The sequence below is a fragment of the Myxocyprinus asiaticus genome, chromosome 44 (assembly GCF_019703515.2).
Source record: "Myxocyprinus asiaticus isolate MX2 ecotype Aquarium Trade chromosome 44, UBuf_Myxa_2, whole genome shotgun sequence".
Taxonomy (NCBI): domain Eukaryota; kingdom Metazoa; phylum Chordata; class Actinopteri; order Cypriniformes; family Catostomidae; genus Myxocyprinus; species Myxocyprinus asiaticus.
The window spans coordinates 29,346,717-29,361,662 of record NC_059387.1 but is presented as its reverse complement, the minus strand read 5'-3'; the positions used below and the strand labels follow the sequence as shown (position 1 = coordinate 29,361,662).

Genomic DNA, 14,946 nt, shown 5'->3' with positions numbered 1-14,946 from the left:
TTCTTTTCAAATTGTTCTTTGAATTTAGTTTCATGTCAGTTTTCACTCAATGGTTTTAGTTTTAGTTTAGTTTTTTCCTTTTATTTCTATATTCAGTTAACTTTTAGTTTACATTTAGTTATAGTATTCTATGGTGGACAAACAAAGGTTTGGAGTCAATAAAATCCATTTTTGTTTCATTTTAGTTATTCCAACTATTATTAGAAGAAGAAAAAAGAAAAAAAAAGAAATAAATATATATATATATATATATATATATATATATATATATATATATATATATATATATATGTGTGTGTGTGTGTGTGTGTGTGTGTGTGTGTGTACTGTGCAAAAGTCTTAGGCACTTAAGATGTTTCACAAAAGCATTTGTCTTAAGATGGTTATTTATATCTTCAGCTTAAATATGTCAATAGGAAATATAAATGTTAGACTCCCAAACATTACTTTTGCAAACAGAAAAGATTAGAATAGAAGAACAGGGAGCCCTGCAACAAATGTCATGGCCCCCACAAAGCCCCCCACTGAACATCATATCAGTCTGAGATTACACAAAGAGACAGAAGCAACTGAGACAGCCTGAATAGATAGAAGAACTGTGGCAAATTCTCCAAGAAGCTTGGAACATCCTATCTGCCAGCAACCAAGAAAAACTGTGTCCAGGTGTACCTAGGAGAACTGGTGCTGTTTTAAAGGCAAAGGTGGTCACACCAAATATTGATTTAGTTTTTTTATGTTTACTGGACTTTGTATGACATTAAGTGATAAATGAAAACTATTTATTTAATTATTTTTGAAGACATCCTCACTATGCAACATTTTTCACAAGTGCCTAAAACTTTGCACAGTACTGTATATACGTATATATAACATTAAAATTAATTTCTATTCAATTATATTATTATTATAGTTAATGAAAATGTTTTCTTTTAGATTTCGTTAATGATAATAAGACTGTTGTGTATTTGTTGGCTTTACAAACAGAAATGTCCCTTTGCAGTGAAATTCCTCTATTATACAAGGGTTCACTGCAGTTAATAGCAGGTGAGAGGGGCTGTGATAGGTCAGTGTGAACTGTAATAAGCCATGGGAAAAGGGCTGTTCCTTGGAGGGAATTAATAGGGCTCTAAGAATTAACTGAAGCAGGTTGGAGTTCAGACATCAGTGATATGAATCAGTGATATTGGCTGTGGAATCATCTGGATGGTATCTTGTGCCTGCTGTAGCCAGTGCAGCCACCAGCCATGATCAGAACCCTGAAAACACTTTTTGGGCCCAGAACTGCAGCAGCAGCTGCTCAGAGCCCTGAACCACCAGCAACTGCCCCACCTGCAAATGTTATACATGGCTTCAGCACAACACAGCACTAACATCACAACTATACCACAACCCTACAGCTATTGGATACCAGATTTGCATATAGTTTATTGTAGTTTACTTTTACCATATTTCTGGTAACCTTAATTTGTACATTTGTTTCCCACTCAACATATTATATTAAGACATAGAAACCACAATATGTTTCTTTGGCAGTTCAAAGGGTAAGTAATTTGAAGTGTGATCAACAGTGTTTAATTTCCAATATTACAATACTGGTATAAAAAGTATACAAAAATGAGTAAGAAAAATAGAGAGCCATTTTATACTCTGATGAATGACATTTTAAATTTAAATTTGTGGTTTTCAGTGGTACATATTTAAATGCTGCTCCTGTGGACAGTTTATAAAAAGGTCTGTTTTTGGGGATTGTTGATAAAGCACAACAACTTTGTAGGGATAAAATGTAATAGCCATATGGTCCTAGGGACAAATAATTGCTAGGAATAAAATAATAATAAAAAGTTATATAATTCAGCTGGGCATAATTTTTTTTTTTTTTTTTTTTTTTTTTTTTAAAAAGTGTCTGTTGGTGCATGATTTTCTAAGGAAATGTATTTGTGCTGGAAGACTTCACTTACAAACTTAATTAACGGACCCACTTTATATTAGGTGGCCTTAACTACTATGTACTTAACCATTTGATACAGTGTACTTATTATGTACATACATGTTGTTGCATTGTAATTACATTTAAAGTACTTGCATTTAATTACATTTGTAGTTACACTGTTAACTTTACCTCTAACCCAACCTTTACCCCAAATCCTAACTCTAACCCCTAATACTTTTTCTTTTGAAAGATGGAGCTCAGATACTGTAAAAATGTAAATATAAACTTAACCCTAGAATTAATTTTATTACAACTGTGTCTTCATTGTGTTGATGATCAAAGACTCTACTAGTTGTCCAGACTCTCACAAATCCTTCAGATAAATCAGCTGACCAACTCCCTCTAGTTTACATTAATTCTAAATTATCGAACAGCTCTTTTGGGAGTGTTCTTAAATTGTTAAAATAGTATTCTTAACTGGTGCCTCATATTGCAAAGGGGGAGGGGTCATCTGATACACTCATAACCACACCTTAAGTGACACGTGATCAAAAATCACAACGTCATTGGTGAATTGAGTAGAAATCATTACAGTTTACAGGACGAAATATCAGATCAAGAGAAAGATGAAGAAAGAAAAGAAGAGAAAAAGGAGGAAAAGCCTGTTGGTGAGTCTTCTGAGAGAACTTCAACATGATCCCTCCAATCACAATCCATAGTCGATGGATACAATATTTTTTAGGACATTTTATTAACCTCACCATAGCGAACTTTGCCAGCTACCTGCTCAAGAGTCCCCTAAACCAGATGCCAAACAAACAGATCCAGCCAATCATGGAGCAGAAACTACAGAGGGGTACGAGTTCAGGTAAGTAGTGGTCAGGCCAAGTTCAATGATCTAACTATATGGAGTGTATATTTATATGGCTGTAGAGTCAGAGATCTGGAAGCCAGATACTGCCATGGAATAAAAATAGCAGTTGCGAGATATAAAGTCGCAATTTCATGATATAAACAAAAATCGGAATTGTGATATTTAAACTCGACTATTTCTTGCAACAACAAGTTTCTATCTCGCAATTATATATATATATATATATATATATATATATATATATATATATATATATATATATATATATATATATATATATAAAGACATTTTTTTTTTTCATGTAGTGAGGACGGTACACCTCCACCCCCTCCACCTATTGTCATCAACCAATATTCCAATGACCATCTGCAAAACATTTGAAAAGAGATTATGGGATAGAGCAGAGCTTTATAAGGACAAAGTCAAAGACCCCTACACCTCGTCCCCTGAGCGCAGCCCTCCTGTCAGTGAGTATAAACATTACCCTACCTTCCCTCTACATTATACTATTATATTCTGTTTTAATTATACTGTTTGACAGAAACTTAAGATAATTTAATCAAACAGGCATTTCTGAACAGTTTGTAATGAGTCTTAAAATCGTTCATTTACTTTTAATCATTAACAGTCAGTTTGACTTGTCCACCCTGCTGGATAAGCCAGGTCATACAAATTTAGAGTAGTCAAGCTGGTTTTAGGTAGCTGTTTTTTGTTGGTGCAAGATGGTATTCCCAGGTCAGATCCAGATGCTGATCAACAGCCTAGACCAACTTGGAACATATAATGACCATAAATGACCATCTAGAAACCATGTAAAACGAGCTACCATCTGCTGTTACCTGCTTTACCTGAATTTTCCATCCATCCATCCATCCATCCACCCATTACCTAGATTTCCCTGCTGGGCATCAATCCACATTTCCATCCTTCTGTCCATCCACCCATCCATCCGTCAATCTGTTCTTGTGATGTTATTAATAATTTATTTGATGTGGAATAATTGTTATACTCTACTGAACTCTGGTCTGCTGTTGATGCCTAGCACCCGTTTATCGAAAGCGAGACAGGATCAGAAAGCAGGAAGAGGAGAGAATAAAACGAGAAGAGGCAGAGCAGAAGAAAAAGGAGGAAGATGCTAAGAAAGCAGTGGCAAAGAAAGAAAAGTAGGAAAAAGAAAGGAAGAAGGAAGAAAAGCTGAAAGCCGAGAAGGAGAAGGCAGAAAAAGAGGCGGCAGAGTACATCTGCCCCAAAATCCAATGCACATGCATAGACACACTGCTCCAACCTTTAGAAGACAAGCTGGACATGTACTTAGGGTCAACTATCGATCTGTTCACAGGTGGGACATTATGAGAACTGAAAGTTTCTCTTAAAATGTGACATTGCCAAAAAGAAATTGCCTAAACTTTGTCTCTATCCCTGTTCTGTCTATCTTTTCACATCAGATCGTGTTATATTAAATGGCTGAGTGTCGTCACAGTCACTTTTAACTACAATGTTTGGTTAGCCACAGCACGTTTGTGCTTTCCGCACCACACGCCTCTGACAACCCCTATCTGGATCTTACTTGATGTCCTGGCAGATGTGGTGAACATCATAGACATCACCATCTTTCAGCCACACTTACAGTTTGTGAAAGCTGGAGACATCATAGTAAGTTAAAATGTAGATCATTTAGAAACAAGGAAGTTCAGCATTCAAATTCCCACTGTGAGATATGCCAAAATTTAAAAATTCCTTTTACAGAAAGACAGAGAACTGACTAAACAGAAGTATAGAGAATCTTCCAGGTTTCAGGTGTGTAAAATGTTTGTATATATATATACTGTGTAATGCAATGTGGGTATTGAGGGTATAAAGTTAATGCATATTATGCATGAAGTGTATGCCAATTCTTTTAAACTTGTAGCTTTACATTGTTTGTGCTTTTTCTAACCTTTTTGCTCTAAACAGGCTGACCTGATCAGTATTATCCCATTTGACCTGCTGTGTTTCCACTTTGGATTTACTTCAGTCTTCAGAATAAACCGGTTTATGTGGGTCAGTACCACCACCTCACCAGCAAACATCTTCAGTGTGGATTTTGTACAGTTTCTTCACATCACTTGTGTAGTTGGTTTTGGATGCACAGCGTATGTATTTGAGCTCTGAATAGAGTGCATTTTCTCTCTTGCTTTTCAGTATCAATAATTTTTTTTTAGTTCAGTGATTGTCTGGAAAGCATCATGGCCAAGGCGTATATCTGGAGGTATGTCTGAGAAATGTACCTTTATATGCATTATACACCTAAAAAAAAAAAAAAAAAAAAAAACAACTCTGAGAAATGTGATTCAGAACTCTATACCAGAAAAGTCCTTGAATATCTTTAAAAACTTGATCAAATAGTTTCTTGATTTTGAGCAAAATGTGAGTGGTGCTTGCCAGTACAAAACCCGCCGCCATGATGCCATGTTTTTTTTTTTTTTTTTTTTTTTTTTTGGTGGTTGCCAGGGATATGCTATGTGGTTCCTAAGGTGTTCGATGTTCATTGCTATGCAGTTGCTAGGGTTTTTATGGTGCGGTTGAACCCTAGAATGCCAAACTGACTGAATTGACTGAAATAATACACAATCTGATGCAGCAGTAGATGATTTTTATATGATTCTGCATAATTTTTTTTTTTTTTTTTTTGCATCAAACCTTAAACAGGACCATAGTCAAAGTCATAACCATGCAAATGCAATCAGTTTTCTGTCTGCTATGCATGAGAGTCAACAAACTACAGACACACTGAGCTAATAAATAGGTTTTATGCGATTTACTGGACTGGATGACACGTCCTCATGCCCTATGTTTTCCCTCTGCTCACTGGAGAAAAAAAAAATACTAAATAATTTATAATTGTATATTAATTAATGAGAAATGGTTTGCAGTCTGGATGGAACCAGTCTGGGGTTACATAGCGACTTACAAATGAGGAAAGCTACACAAGCAATTCATTTTACTAAACAGTAACCTGAGAAGTGCTGCAAAGCCTGCAATACCAAGTTAGAAAACTGGTCAGGAAAAAAAAACAATGCAAAACATTTATTTTTCTAAATTAGTATTTTGTATTATTTAATATCTTGTATCTATATCTTTTTTTAAACAAGATAGATTTACTTGAGACAAAAATGGCATAAGATATTAAATTGTGTTTTCAGAGAATTGCTAATAGGGTAAGAAAAATAAACTTAATTCAAACCTCGGGGTTTGCATTATTTTTCAATACTTCAATGGTCCATCATCAATTATGTCTTGCCTAACTGTTGCGTTAACTAATGTTAACAAAGAAACTTATTGTAAAGTGTTACTGGGTCATTACTTTATTTTATAATTCTCAAATTTATGGAAAGCACTGCAGTATACTTAAACTCCACACTAGGCAAAAGAAAATATATATATATCAACATATATCACTGTACAAGAGAGATGATGAAAACTGGACAAAGTCTGTTATTATTCATTTATATCTAAGAGGTGACGATGAATTTATGAAAAAATTGTGATCACATAATGGTTCAGTTGTTGGTTTTATGATTTTGATACGTAAGCAATTAGGTAGGAGAGTCCATGCTTTATTGTGAACATGTTAGGCTACATAATATTTTTTGAATGTGGGTCTGCACGCCGTGGGCCACCTGTCGTCATAGTTTCAGAAGATTTGCATTGAATAAGATTCTGAAGTACAGATTCTGTAAACATTTGTTACACAAACAGTGGAAGAGCCTGACCATCTGATTGGCCAGTGCCCTTCAGCTTTTTATCAACCTCTTTAAAAAATACATTTGAGAGGTGTGATAATATTTTTTGTGGAGCTCACACATAGACTAATGCTCTGTGTAGAAATGAAAGCTACAGTCACTGTGATCCTTTTCTTTTTCTTTTTTTTAGCATGTTTGGACTGAACTCTGGTAGAAAACACTTCTTTGTGAATGTAAGAATGAACTGGGCAGATGCACAGAACTACTGCAGAATGCACCATAATGACCTGTCCACCATCAGCAATGATAAAGAGGCACAAGAGCTCACTAATAAACCAGAAGTCAACAGTAACTGGTACTGGATTGGACTTCAGAGAAATTCTGGAAACCCACAATGGATTTGGTCTGGAGGTGAGAAGACAACAAGTCTCAGTTGGGACAGGGCAGAACCAAGTGATCCGAATGAAAAGTGTGTTTTTGCAAAGAAAATCAGTTCTAAACTGCACGATTGTTCTTGCTCTCAGACTTTGATATTTTATTGCATGGACGTCTTTGAGCTGATTCTGGTGCAGGAGAATAAGACGTGGGAAGAGGCCCTGGAACACTGCAGACAAAACAGCTCTGATCTGGTTAGTGTAAGCTCTCAGAAGATAATGAAAGAGGTGAATGATAGCATCACAACAGCCCAGACAGATCATGTGTGGATTGGTTTGCGCTTTTTGGCTGTTCATTGGTTCTGGGTCAATGGAGATGATCTTCAATATGATGTTTGGGCTGAGGATGAAGAGCACCAGTGTCCTGCTAGAAATCTGCACTGTGGAGCTGTGGATAGAGAACTGAAGGATTGGGAACCTGAAGACTGTGAGGAGAAGCTCAACTTCATCTGTTTCAAGAAGACATAAAAAATGAGCTTAATAAAAATGGTACATTACATACATTGTTATATGTAATATTTGACATGACACTGTGGATAATGTTAGATGATTAATTATTGATGAACTGTACTTCCTCGGGAGCTAAGCAGACAGGGTGTGTATTGCTACAGACTTTTGTGACAGAATTATTTGTTGTTTTGTTTTAAATAAATAGGATTGTTACAATAAATTTTAGGTTGCTAGTATATAGATTAGTGCTGGTGAAATGTTACAGCTTGTTTCTGATCAAAATAAAAATCTAAATATAAGATATAGGGTGTTTGCATGCATGACAAATGACAAATTTGACAAACTGACTGCCATAATACAAAAGTTAAAACAGTATTAAATAGCCTAGTAGTCGAAAAGTCTCCTGTTTCTTTGTCCAGTAGAAAAAGAAATACTAAACTGATGTTTGTAAAACAGATGCAGCAACAGGTTTGAATATAATTGTTTTATGTGATTCTGAAAGCATCTGAAAGCATCAAACCTTAAACGTTACCAATATCAATGTTATGATTAGCATGCGTTCAGTTTTCTGTCCGTTGTGCATGAAAATCAACAAGTTGCAGACACGTTGAGCTAATAAATTATTTTTGGGGATTTACTAAACTGGACTGACATGACATGAGTGTTGTGACAAAACATTATAGTTTGGAAAATGGCAAGGCAATACATTTGCTTTGGTATCACACATTTTATACTTAGTAAAGTTAAGCATATTTAAATAAATCTAATTTAAACCATTTCTTTAAATCTGACTTTTGCCAGAAAACTGCTTACAATCATATACTAATTTATAAGAAATGGCTCTCAACGGAACCATTTTTCCTGCTTCCAACACATGAAATTCAAGAACTGACTGTTCACTTGCTGCCTAAAATATCCCACACCTTGACAGGTGCCATTGTAACGTGATAATGTTATTCACTTCACCAGTCAGTGGTTTTAATGTTGTGGCTGATCAGTGTATATAAATATATAGTTACAATCAATTATTGGATTGCATTTATGCCTCTAAAATTCTTTTTCAAGAATTGAATAAACACATTTTCTGAACTTTTCTGCTGACTGCAGTAAATGCAACAAGAACTGCATTTCTCATTTCTAAATAATTCTTCTCCAAAAGTACTAAAAAAATTGTTACTGGAACCAGAATCGAAACCAGAATCGCAAAATTCCTTACAATTACTCTAATTATAAGTCGAAGGCGTAGGGGATTGATTTTGACTATAGTGATTCCAGTCCAAGGAGTCAAGCAAGTTCCCATTTAAGAGATCACCGAGAGAGGTTAACGGAGTGAGAGGAGATTGTGTAGCTCAGCTGAATCTTCCTTAAAGGGATAGTTCACCCAAAAATGAAAATTCATTCATTATTTACTAACCCTCATCTTGTTCTAAACCAATATGACTTTCTTTCTGTTTTGGTACATGAAAGGGAGGGATTTAAAAACATTTCTGCTCAATGATTTCATACAACGGCTGTTTATGGTGACCATTTGCATTAATATAAATGTTACATTATATGTAACATTTGACATGATATTGTGGATACTGTTACAAAGCAAGCTTATAGTCTTCCCTAGCAGGTAGAGTGTTGATAAATTCATCAATATAAATACATTTCTTTAAACTAAGGTATGTACAGTATGTAATAATGTTGTTTTAATCTTACATATTTGTCACAGAGTTAGCAGTTACATTCTAGCATTTAGAATTGCAATGGCTAGTTTATGTGTAATTGTTTTATTTTGTGTATAAAAAATAGGATTTACACCGATACTTATTGAGATGATCACTATTTCAAGATCATGCCATCCTGAGATAATCGCATAATCATTGTTTTTTATGTGTTCAATTGTAGAGACATTTTGCTTGCATTAGTTTAATAGTGAATGACATCATTTTTTTCAACTGTTTTAAAATGTTTTAGGATTTGGCCTATTTAAAGAATTTTCTGTGATTTGTAATGGTCTGCAAAGGTTTCATTTACATATAGGCCAATTTTTCTTTTGTTTGAGATATGTCCAGAACAAGCAGTTCATTGGACAATTTACAAGATCACACCAACTTTGGAGAATTTTGATATGTACAGCACAAGACCTCAAAAGAGTGGTTTCTGATATGTGATTTGATAAGTTATAATAAATTATGTTTATTCTTACTTGGCTCCGCTTATTTCTTCATCATTGATAGTATGCAGGAAGTTCATTTCAAAATGCATCACTGTTTTATTATGTGCTGATGGCAAGTTATTGGATAGTAAGTCATCCCAAACTTACAGTACAGGACATTTTTTATTTTTGAGTTAACTGGGAATGTAAGCAATTTTGGTCAAAGAGGAAAAATGAAATGGATGACAACACCCTGAAGCATAATAAAAGAAGGATTTGAAGTGGGATACACTTTTTTTTCTCCATGAAAGACCTTTTAGCACAGTGATGCTAAAAGACTAGAAACGTCCCTTCTCTAAATGACTGTGAATATGTAAAATATATTTTTCAGAGTTGGCCACACTACGGGATACCTCCTCTTCTGTCTGCATATAAAATGGTAATTCTTAATATCAGTAATTACATTTGCATATGTAAAAACTATAATTCTTGGCATCAAAAATGACATCATTACTCTTGGAAATAACCATTCTTAATATCAAAAATGGAATTTCAATCAGTGAAAGCTGGAATTTTCTAAATAAGTAACTGCATTTTCACTTGTAGAATTTCTCAATGATCTGTCTTTCAGTCCTGTTCAAAATGCAAAAATGTATAATTTAATCTGTTACATTCATCCTTATATAAACAATTGAATTACAACTAGTAAAAAAGCTCATTTTTCAGATCTGAAATTTGTTTTTCACTAGTGGCAATGTTAATTTCATAAATCTTTAATGTGACTGTAACTTGGAAGCCTTCTGAAGATATCTTTAATTACTTTTTAATTTATTGATGCCAGAAATCCAGAAATTTCCAGATATCAGGAATATCAAATCTAGCATGTTGAAATAGATTCGCATTTTCCCTTGTTGTAATTCAGTGTTGATACCAGGAATGGACATTTACACTTGTAACAATGTAATTATTGATTTCAAAAATTATCATTTTTACTAGTATAAGTACACAGCTTATAAGTGAAATTGGAATTTTAACTAGTAAGAAATAAATTACTAATACCTTTTACTCCATTTTGAACTGGAGTGAATGACAGGTCATTTTGAAATTCTACTAGTGTAAATGCAGTATATCTAAAATTATATTTTTACTTGTTCAAATTCCATTTTTGATATTAAGAATAGGCATTTCCGTGAGTAATGACGGCATTTTTTATGTCAAGAATTAACACTTTACAAGTGCAAATGTGATTACTGATATCTAGAATTAGCATTTTCACTGGTGAAAATGTGATTGTATAATTCACATCAAGCACATGACTACATATCAAAAGGGCTTGTTATGGAGGTGTTTTTGCAAAGGTACCTGCGCTGTTATTATTTTGCCACTCGTACACTGATCACTATCGGAGGTCTGCCTGAGCCCCACATGCTCTTTGAGATCATCTTCCAGCTGGTGAACTTCTTCACAGGAGTCTTTGTCTTCTCCAGCTTTTCACAAAGTGAAAAAACATCGCAAAATGTGATGCTGAATAATAATAACTTCCACACCATTGGAAGTTGCCACCTGTGGAACACCTGACCAATATCTCTGTTTCAGTACAGATGAGAGATGTAATTGGTGCAGCCATGGCAGGTCTACTTCCGTGCATCTATGGATGCTTGTGTGGCATACATGAATACCTACACCATCCCCAAACTGGTGCAGAACAGAGTGTGCACCTGGTACAACTATTCCTGTGACTCTCAGGACATGCTGGTAAAACCTTGCTTACCAGAGTAGATGTGCCCATATGACATCTAACGTGGTATGGGTCTACATTACAAATCCTTTAATTAATGGAGCTTGTTATGGAATTTTCTCCCATTGTTCATACCAAACATAATTATGAATGAAATCAATAATTAAAGCTATGATCAATGATATATTTTGTATACAGATGTGCTGTTTCTTAAAGGAATGAATCGAATCCATTAAAATCAAATAAGACACTGAATAAACTGAAATTCTCAGGAAAGAAAAATAGAGAAAGAAAATAGGTTTTCCAGTTAATCCAGTATGGATTCTTAGAGGATTCTTGTTTGATCTCTCTGCTGACAAAACATCTTAAACCAGCCTAAGATGGTTTGCTAGTCTTAGCTGGTCTCCCTGGTCTATTGGCTGGTTTTAGAGGGGTTTTGGCACTTTTTTGAGCTGGGAGTCCAGCTTAATCCAGCTAAGACAAACTGAAATGAACAGAACTATCTTAAGTAGGGTTTTATTTTCCAGGGAGGGCTCATTAGGATTGTCTCCAAATTATGGTTAAAAAATTGCATTCCTTTAGGATATTTTTCAAGAGCAAGTTTACATGACCTCTATGTTGATGGAGAACATATTTGGATCACTTTCAGAAATCTTGAATAATGTCTCCACAGCTGAGTCAGAGTTGTTAGACAATATGCCTCTGGTCATGAGAACGGCCATCACTGTGGACATCAACCTCGCCATCTTCCAGAAGATCGACCTCTTCAAAGTAAGTGTGATGAATGTCTCCAAAACAAAGAAGAAATTATTAATGGCTTTTGAAATTATTGTATTTAGCTAATTTTAAGGTTTGAATATGGATGTCAAGTTTTGTGCATGAAATAATATTTGAGCTGCTGCCCTCTGTTGGTGGCTTCTCTGTACAACAATCCCATTGGACAACAATATATTACAGGTGGACACCATAGCCGGATCTAAGGTGGGGCTAGTTATTCCAGCTGCACACAAAGCAAGAATGATAAAAATCAGTGAGAGATATAATATTTTTATTTTCTCAAGTATAGGCCACTGTGATTAAAAAAGTAAATTATGTCATGGCCTAGCCAAGGGCGTAGCTAGAAAATTACCTTTGGGGTGGGCCTCAATAAAAAACGGATAGGCTAAATTTTCACACAAAAATGTATTTTTATCAAATCTTCCTAAATAACAGAAAGGTGGCGCATTCAAACAGTTCTTTTACACTTTCAGATATCAGAATTTATGTATTTTCTAACTATATTATAAATATATATTTGAAGTCAAAGAATAATCTGTAATATTCTGGGTGGGCCTGGGTCTAATTTAGGTGGGCCCACCCCAGCCCACCCTTGGCTACGCCACTGGGCCTAGCAGTTAGTGTTTTTTTTTTTTCAATTTGGAATGCCCAATTCCCAATGCGCTCTAAGTCTTCGTGGTGGTGTAATGATTCGCCTCAGTCCGGGGGGCGGAGGACGAATCTCAGTTGCCTCCATGTCTGAGACTGTCAATCCGCGCATCTTATCACGTGGCTTGTTGAGCGTTACCACGGAGACATAGCGCGTGTGGAGGCTTCATGCTATTCTCCACGGCATCCCCACACAACTCACAATGTACCTCACCGAGAGCGAACCACATTATAGCGACCACGAGGAGGTTACCCCATGTGATTCTACCCTCCCTAGCAACCGGGACAGTCTTTACAGCATCTTTACTTGATGAGCTACCCAGGCCCCCCTAAAAGGTTATTTTTAATAGTACAAATTATTTCTCTAGGGTTATGACAACCAGATGCTCGTGGACATGTTGCTATGTCTGAAATCCATTGTGAATCTGCCAGAAGACTTGGTACGCAAGAAGGTGATAATATCAGATATAATCTTGCAGAATATCTACAATCATAAAGACCTTCACACACCCTGAACCTTGTAGATTAAACATTGTGATTCAGCCTCACAGAGAAACATCTCTCATCGTTCCATGCACGGTGACATTGGGAGAGAAATGTACATCATTAAGGCAGGAGAGGTGCAGGTCATCGGTGGACAGGACAATAAGATCGTGTTTGTGACACTGAAAGCAGGCTGTGTGTTCAGAAAGATCAGGTAATGTAAGCCAACAGGGCAGAAAGGCATCTGTTTTTATGATTGAAGTCAACGTGAAATGGAAATTACAACTCATTTTACTTCTGTAATTTAACATTTCAATGTGAAACTGAATATACAACGAGACGTAATTTAATCAATCTAGTATTGTTTAGATAGTAAAAAGTGTGTTACATACCAGAATAATGCCAAGTGGTTGGAGAAGAGAGGTTGAAAACTAGAGTGTTTAGTGACGTAATACGAAGAAATTTGTTTTTCCCCTTTTGGTCCACTACCCTGAGTCCCAGAAAGTGCTGGCTAAGAAGAGACGGTGAGTTACAGTGGATCCACAAATATGCAACATGTGTTGTTTCATAAATGACAGATTTGAAACACAACAACTAAAATAAGGGACTATTTGTTGTCGGTTCAACAGGAAGCTGATGAAGGCCAAAGGTAAAGCTGCTGCCCAAGATGATGAAGAAAAGAAGGGACTGGCACTTTTTGGAACCAAACCTCCCACTCCTAAAATGCTGCGTGCTTTTGGAGGCTTTGGAAGAGAGGATTACTGGAGAAACTTAGAGTATGGGATGTTCACACTTTAAAAAATAATAAAAAAATAAAAATAGAGGTAAAATGGTGCAAACATACACTCACCGACCACTTTATTAGGTCCTAATAAAGTGCCCAACGTGGTCTTCTGCTGTTGTAGCCATCCGCCTAAAGGTTCGACGTGTTGTGCATTCTGAGATGCAATTCTGCTCACTACAATTGTACAGAGCAGTTATCTGAGTTACCGTAGCCTTTCTGTCAGCTCGAACCAGTCTGGCCATTTTCCGTTGACCTCGCTCATCAACAAGGCGTTTCCGTCCACAGAACTGCCGCTCACTGGATGTTTTTTGTTTTTGGCACCATTCTGAGAAAACTCTAGAGACTGTTGTGTGTGAAAATCCCAGGAGATCAGCAGTTACAGAAATACTCAAACCAGCCCGTCTGGCACCAACAATCATGCCATGGTCGAAGTCACTGAGATAACTTTTTTCCACATTCTGATGGTTGATGTGAATATTAACTGAAGCTCATAACCTGTATCTGCATGATTTTATGCATTGCACCGCTGCCACACGATTGGCTGATTAGATAATCGCATGAATATTTTGGTGTACAGGTGTGCCTAATAAAGTGGTTGGTGAGTGTATGTACATAGTAAATGCAATATGTTATCTGCAAATTAATTTGCTGCAGGTTTGGAATACAGTAAATGTATGTACTTCTAAAGCTAAAAAAAAAAAAGAGCAGGAAGTCTCAAAATAACAACGGTTCACATCCTATTAATTAAATGATCTGAAATTAAAAGAAAACTTCTCTTTTCTGCAGGCTCATCAAGCAGAAAAGACACGGAATTAGGAAATCTATCCATTCATATATCTGGCAATCTCTCCATTACATCATCCATCCATCTGACCATTACATCCTGCATCGGTCCATCCATCCATCCATCCGACAACCATAACATACTGAACATAAATCTGTCCAATAGATTTTGCACCAAAA

At 35.8% G+C, this 14,946-nt stretch overlaps 1 pseudogene; it reads left to right on the top strand.

Annotated features, from left to right (window-relative positions):
* The first annotated feature begins 2,556 nt into the window (after positions 1-2,556).
* LOC127434529 (cyclic nucleotide-gated cation channel beta-3-like) lies at positions 2,557-13,997 on the top strand (annotated as a pseudogene).
* Positions 13,998-14,946: the final 949 nt, after the last annotated feature.